This window comes from Sinocyclocheilus rhinocerous, unplaced genomic scaffold (assembly GCF_001515625.1).
Source record: "Sinocyclocheilus rhinocerous isolate Xijiao unplaced genomic scaffold, SAMN03320098_v1.1 scaffold996, whole genome shotgun sequence".
Taxonomy (NCBI): Eukaryota; Metazoa; Chordata; class Actinopteri; order Cypriniformes; family Cyprinidae; genus Sinocyclocheilus; species Sinocyclocheilus rhinocerous.
This window is the reverse complement of record NW_015660490.1, coordinates 26047-33891: the sequence shown is the minus strand read 5'-3', so window position 1 is coordinate 33891 and position 7845 is coordinate 26047.

Here is a 7845-nt window from a genome sequence, read left to right as displayed (position 1 = left end):
CAAGTGTTAACAAGTTTGTGGTAATTATAAGATGTGATAAAGCAAAGTTACTCTCACAGCGTAGGATACAGCGTCTTCTCGACATGATGTTAACCACATGGAAATTTTACTGTTTGTGGGCGGGCAAGTTGGCGATGTAGAACGTGGGCAGACAATATGCAAATGCGTTACTTCGTGACGTAGAGCCGTAACAGAATAAGATTCGAATTCCTGATGACTCGTTTAGGCGATTGCGAGCCGACTCTTTTTTTTGATAGACAATAACTCTATTTATCGTGCACTGTCGGCTTCACAATTTTGCAGATAGTTTGTTCACATACAGCTACATGACACACTACATGAAAGGTAATATTCGAAAAGGCATAATAGGGGCACTTTAACTATTTTCCAAGCAGAATAAATGAATAATATTATCTCTGCATTAGCAAGAACTCTATGCACTTGACTCTGATTCCATTTGAGTTTGATGTTAGCATGCTACTAAGCTAACAACGTGACACTCTAATAAGACTAAGAACACAACTATTAAGTAAAAACTACAATTTAATAACACTAAGTGATTCTTTTGAAATTTAAAAAGGTATTTCATTTCATTTTATAATCAGCATTTCTCTTGCCTTGCCCACCATCTTGGATTCAGGTTTTTTCATAAACTTGCTTTTAGGAGGCAGCATGCAGTTAGTCTTACATTTTCATTTCTTTCCATTGTGTCTTTTTTTTAAAATCTTTTTTCCTGGCCTTTTTATTTATTTATTTATTTTTGGCATATGAGGAACAAGCATTGATTTGTGGTTAAAATCTGTTGTACTGGACTTTCCCCTTCTCACTTGTTTTAATAGACATATCTGGTAGATGTTTTGCATGCACATCACAGACATTTACTCTACACACACACACACACACACACACGCACAGCTGGATGTGACTGATTGAGGATAGTTCCTGCATGCTGAGCAGGTGTCACGTCTCTGTGTTTACATAAGTGACATCAGTTTATGACACTGGAAAGTTATTAAAATAAACCCGATGATGTCTTGGCGTGTGACTGTACGGTCTAAAGATGGCTCACCATGTAGATATTTTCCTGAAAGTCAGTGTGCATATGCAGTTTCACACCGTTTTTCAATGTTTTAAGGTCCTCCAAAGTATCTCTCTGGTAAACAGCACCCCAAAAGGATTTCCTTCCTTACTTTAAACAGGGTTTGCACTATGCACTTAAAATGCCTGAATTAAGATTTTAGAAAGTTATGGTCTGCAATAACTGAAAAATTGGCTTTGTTTTGTTGAAAAATGCTTAGAAGTCATGATGCACAGACATTTTGGCAACTGAAAATATTCAGTCGAGAATGAAAATTTGGTTTTAGCTTAAACAGTTTGGGAGGGTTGAAAACCTCGACCGAAATGGTGATGTTTGGTTGCTTTTGACTGTGTCAGGTTTTTTTTTTTTTTTTATACTCATACACTCAACATGAATAAGCTACAAGAGGTAAACATTCTCAATTTGAATCTTTCTTAGTTTTTGATGATTTCTTTCTTCTTACTCAAGGAAGTACTACTACTTACTGTTACTTGTTGCCACTAGTTACAAAACACAATAAACATGAATGAACATCACAAGGTGTTGAAAGAAAGAGTACAGCTTATTGAAATGTATCATGTCTCATGTAATCACACAATCAGTGTTTCAACTTTGGAAAGACATCGATAAAACAGCTTGTAAACAATATGGCATGTAGTAACTATACCAAAGTGCTTGAAATTTAAAAGGAATATGTGTATGCAGTCAAAACCCCATTTAAAGCAAAAGTTAAAACTGAAAAAATAAAATGAAATTGTCATCATTTATTCACCCCATGTCTTTCCAAACCCGAAGACTGATTTTCCTCCATGAAGCACAAAAGGAGATGTTAGGAACAATGTCCGAGCTGCTCTTTTTCAATGAAATGGAATGTTAATGGAAGAAAGAAAAAAAAAATAAATACAGGGTCAAAACAGGCCTCCCTGTCCCAAATACTGTAGGTAGTCAGTGAAGAGAAGCAAAGAGGAAGTACTGTCCAGGGGCATCGCTAGACCATTTTAACTGGGACACGATTTGCGATTGTATCACTATTTTGAACTTATCGGTAAAACGGGTTTGCAAAAAAGGTCTAAAACTGTTCACAATTTCATTTGATCCATTAGTTCACACAGTTCACTTACTGGATGAGGTGGGTATTTATCTACAATCCATTGTAGGAAACAAAACTCGCAAATGTCTTTTATCGTTTGTCACAACGGCGCAGCTCTTTATTGCGTGTGCAGCTTGTGAACGACTCTGTACTGCAGGTACAGACCATTTATTATCCATATATAATTAAAAAAAAGTATCAAAATATGGGTACACTTTTGCTGGGGGGCCTGTGTCCCATTACTGATAAAAAGGCTAGGTGTCCAGTTCCTGAAGGCAATGCTTGAGTCCCATTGAGACCCACTCTAATTCACATGAAAACCCTCTAGTTCCCTAATAGTCCAAATAGAGATGTTTAACATTCACCAGCTGTGTTACATTTCATGCATAGATAAAACCCGCTAACCACACACACTCACTAGTACGCTCGAGAATTAACCAAGGGAGCTTATAAGGATATCAACAACATATAGCAAATGCAAATACCATCATTCACTTCAGAGCTTTAATGTTGGTTCTAGGGATGTGCCCAAATAGCGAATTCATATTCGGAAAGGCACAGAAAACAAATAATGCATTCTACGGAGCCACTAAATGGACATGGTTAGCCGCTTGCTAGCGGTTGCCTTTTACATAACAGTACATAAAATTTCACTTACCACATAAACAGAGAGAGGTAAGGAGAGATGACTGAATGTTAATGGAAGAAAGAAAAAAAAAATAAATACAGGGTCAAAACAGGCCTCCCTGTCCCAAATACTGTAGGTAGTCAGTGAAGAGAAGCAAAGAGGAAGTACTGTCCAGGGGCATCGCTAGACCATTTTAACTGGGACACGATTTGCGATTGTATCACTATTTTGAACTTATCGGTAAAACGGGTTTGCAAAAAAGGTCTAAAACTGTTCACAATTTCATTTGATCCATTAGTTCACACAGTTCACTTACTGGATGAGGTGGGTATTTATCTACAATCCATTGTAGGAAACAAAACTCGCAAATGTCTTTTATCGTTTGTCACAACGGCGCAGCTCTTTATTGCGTGTGCAGCTTGTGAACGACTCTGTACTGCAGGTACAGACCATTTATTATCCATATATAATTAAAAAAAAGTATCAAAATATGGGTACACTTTTGCTGGGGGGCCTGTGTCCCATTACTGATAAAAAGGCTAGGTGTCCAGTTCCTGAAGGCAATGCTTGAGTCCCATTGAGACCCACTCTAATTCACATGAAAACCCTCTAGTTCCCTAATAGTCCAAATAGAGATGTTTAACATTCACCAGCTGTGTTACATTTCATGCATAGATAAAACCCGCTAACCACACACACTCACTAGTACGCTCGAGAATTAACCAAGGGAGCTTATAAGGATATCAACAACATATAGCAAATGCAAATACCATCATTCACTTCAGAGCTTTAATGTTGGTTCTAGGGATGTGCCCAAATAGCGAATTCATATTCGGAAAGGCACAGAAAACAAATAATGCATTCTACGGAGCCACTAAATGGACATGGTTAGCCGCTTGCTAGCGGTTGCCTTTTACATAACAGTACATAAAATTTCACTTACCACATAAACAGAGAGAGGTAAGGAGAGATGACTAATAGGACGATGGCGAATGATTTGCACATCCTGAGCATCACTGACAAAAATCTAATCTTGTGAAATGTGTTAAGTAGTGCCGCTCCGCAGTAGAGTAGGCTATGTGTGAACGCGAATCTCAAAAGTGAAAGTAAAAAGCAAACGCACATTCATAAGTGATCTCAATGTCCTGCATATTAATAACGGCTCCCTGATGCCCGCAATTTATATACAGGATAATTACCCAACAATATAATTGTGAGAGAAAGCATTGAAATATATTTTTCTCATATATCTCATATTTATTCCCTTTAGGGGTGCCGTAGTACACGTCATTACTTTTCCGAATACCGGATTCGGATTCGGGCACATCCCTAGCTGGTTCACTGTTGGCGTACCAAACAAAACAGTTTTGGTGGACTGGACTTTTTGGGTACATTTTTTTTTTTTTTTTTGGGTGGGGGGTTTGGGTGAACAATCCCTTGAAATGGCACCTATTATGCTTATTTTAGATTTTATCTTTACTTTAATGTGTAATATAACTGTTTGCACATGTAAACGGTCTGCAAAGTTACAAAGCACCAAGTTCATGCCAAAGGAAGTCAATCTCTCCAACAGAAAACACTTGCCTGAAACGTCTCAATTGCAGTCCTGCCATTATTTTCTTGACTTAGCTACGTCATGATGTTACACATTTTCATTGCCCTCAATGAACAGTTGGCTAAGTGATTTCATTGTGTTGAGGAGACACCGTTGTTTTTCACTGTGAGGGCAAAAAAAACTTCATAGACTTCCAATAACAACACCATTGTTACCATAGATATAATACTGTTTACAGTAAGCCTCAGGAGCTAAAACACAATTATGGAACTGGGTAAAACAGGAAAAAACAGCTTAAACTAGACTTTTGGTTTTTTGGTTTGTTATTCTTAGGTGGTCTCCCAGACTGGCCAAGCTGGTCTTTGGCTGGTCAGTCAGCTGATCTCCCAGTCTAACTAGATTATGAAGTGCCCCAAACCCCTCTAAAACTAGCAAAACAGACCAACCTGAACAAGACGGGAGACCAGCTAAAACCGGAAAACTAACTTAGGCTTCATGATGTATGGTAAACAGATCTTTGCTGTCTTGGACTCAGTAGTGAGTGTTGTAACTGAGGACAGGTGATTTTTTGTTTTGTTTTTACACATAACACGCTCCAGCACAGTCCTGTGGTTGAGCTGTTGCTCCTAGACATTTCCATTTCATAATAACAGAACTTGCGGTAGACCACGGAAGGTCTCGCAGAGCAGAAATTTGACAAACTGATTTGTTGGAAAGGTGGCATTCTATGAGAACAGCATGTTGGGTGTCACTGACAGCGTTGGTTCAACACGTTCTGAATGCTTGTCTAAGGAGGTTGCAGTATAGCTGTAAGCTTGATTTCATGCACCTGTTAGAAATGGAAGCAGAAGTAGCCAGAATCATTCATTGAAAGCAGAATGTTTACATAATGTCATGAATTATTGGGGATGGTACCATGTAAGATTTTGCACAAACAAATTAGCTTTGGTCAATTTGGTTTATTGTTCTTTATTTTAATCCATTGGAATAAAAATATTCTGGCTCTACTGCATCATGACTTTTGGGGATGAGCAAACCAAATGAAGAATGATTGCATTTATTTACTGGAAGAGAATTTCATAGCACTTGCAAAGAGGGCGGAAGGACGGAAGTGCAGATGGAAAAAGGGAGCGAGAAATGGAGCAAAAGACTGACAGATTAAAGACAGAGGACCAATTAAGCTGATTAGAGTCTTATTCTGCTTGATGAGCCGAGCTGCAACTGCAACCTTCTGCATTCATCTGGCCAACAGTCTCAGGTGCAGAGCGCCAGCAAACCTATGAAACATTGAGCCCTGATAAGCAAAAGGCACATGCATCACCTCTGAATGAAGCCATTGGGTGCTGATAGCTAGATCCAATCAAACGTATTTAGCTGACACCCACTCGTATCTGAAAAAGGAGTTAAAACTCTAAACCGGGGTTGAATGCGGGCCCTGATCCATTCATAAAGCCATGCATGAGAGTGTTGAGTGACAGCAAAGCATTCTGTCTCATCAGAACTCTTTGTGTCACTTCCTCTGCTCTCTGCCATCTGTGCTGTTTTTGTGTTTGAAAGCTGAACTAGAGTCAGCAGGGCACATTTCAGTTGGGTTTGACTCAAAGCATGACAGTGTTCTAATAGGGAGTTCTAATGAGCGTCCAACATAAGCCGTCTGAAGTCTCTCTCGTTTATCAGGTTCACTTCATCAGAGGCAGATTGTACCGTACGTTAATGTAACCTGATGATAAAGTCAAAAAACAGTAAAAAACTGAGACAGTGGGCCACATCCGCCATCACATAAACAAGCCAGGCTGACCTGTAAACGCTGGTTTAAACCGCATGTTGTGCAATAGATGTTGCAACCAAGCACACCTCTGATTCGCACTGAAAGTTAAAGAAAGATGCTTACAACATGCAAAACTCATGGATAGCAAAATCACGGTTATGTTCCATACACATGGCTCTTTGTTACACACTTATAATTTAGATTTTAGAATTGAGCCAGTAAATAACCAGCCAGAATGCCTTAGCAACTATAGCAATGCCCTAGCAACCACCCAGAGCACTGTAGAATCGTGGAATTAAGGGCTTTAGAAAATGTAAAAATCTAGTTTTTAGGTTTGGGTTAGTATGTGTGTTTTGTTTTGATATATGGTATGTTATGTTTTACTTTTATTCAGCAGGGAAGCATTAAATTGATCAAAAGTGACAGTAAAGACATTTAAAATGTTACAAGATTTCTATATCAAATTTCTGTTCATCATAGGACACTGAAAATAATGTATCAGTTTCCACAAAAAATATTAAGCAGCATAGCTGTTTTCAACATTGATAATGTTTCTTAAGCAGCAAATCAGCATAATAGAATGATTTCTGAAGGATCATGTGACACTGATGACTGCTTGAAATTCAGCTTTGCATCACAGGAATAAATTACATTTTAAAATATGTTTAAATAGAAAACCGATATTTTAAATTGCAATATTACTGTTTTTACTGTAACAAATAAATATAGCCTCGATGAGCAAATTAGACTTTTTTGAGAAAAATATGAGAAATATGAAAAAAAAAAAATAAATCTTATCAACCCCAAACATTTGAACAGTAGTGCCTATTAACAAATCGCTGCATTTTTCTTTTTCCACCTGGCCTTCTAATTCTTTGAATTTAATATTCAACAAAACAGTCTTCAAAAAGCTGACAAACAGCAGCATATCTGTGGTATAAGGAAGTAAAATAGTATAAATATAACACTTCTTTCAAAAATCAGTCCGTTATTACTTGTTGTTTTCAGATTTGACATTTGCTTCACATTTTTCATAAATGTCACTGTTTAGAGCTACATTTTGTGGCATTAACTGACATAAATTAAGCGTTATGTACTGCATGTTTAGTGCAAGCAAAATACATTATGCAGTGGCTTAACAGCATCAACCATTTGAAGAACTTCACACGCCATTCTGGCTTGATTCTTGATGCAGATATACAAGTCGGAAATTCAGGCTGCTCACAGGCAACAAGAATGATTAACCAGTCCATCAGGAGTGTGTGAACTGATCCACACAGGGAGAAATGCAACAGGCCGCTTCTGCATTTCAATGCAGGGTGATAATGATTTAACAGAATCGGTGGAGAGTATCACACAGTGCTTTGTTTTTACAGCGACACACATTACCTCTGAACACAATGCCAACTTATTAGACGTTTTAAAGGGTTAGTTCACCCAAAAATGTAAATGCTGTCATTAATTACTCACCCTCATGTCGTTTCAAACCCGTAAGACCTTCGTTCATCTTCGGAACACAAATTAAGATATTTTTGATGGAATCTGAGAGCTGTCTGACCCTGCATAGACAGCAACGCAACTGAAATGTTCCCAAGTCCAGAAACGTAGTAAAGAGATCTGTAAAATTATCCATGTGACATCAGTGGTTCATCCACAATTATACGAAGCTACGAGAATACTTTTTGTGCACAAAAGAAAAAAAAACAACGACTTTATTCAACAATTC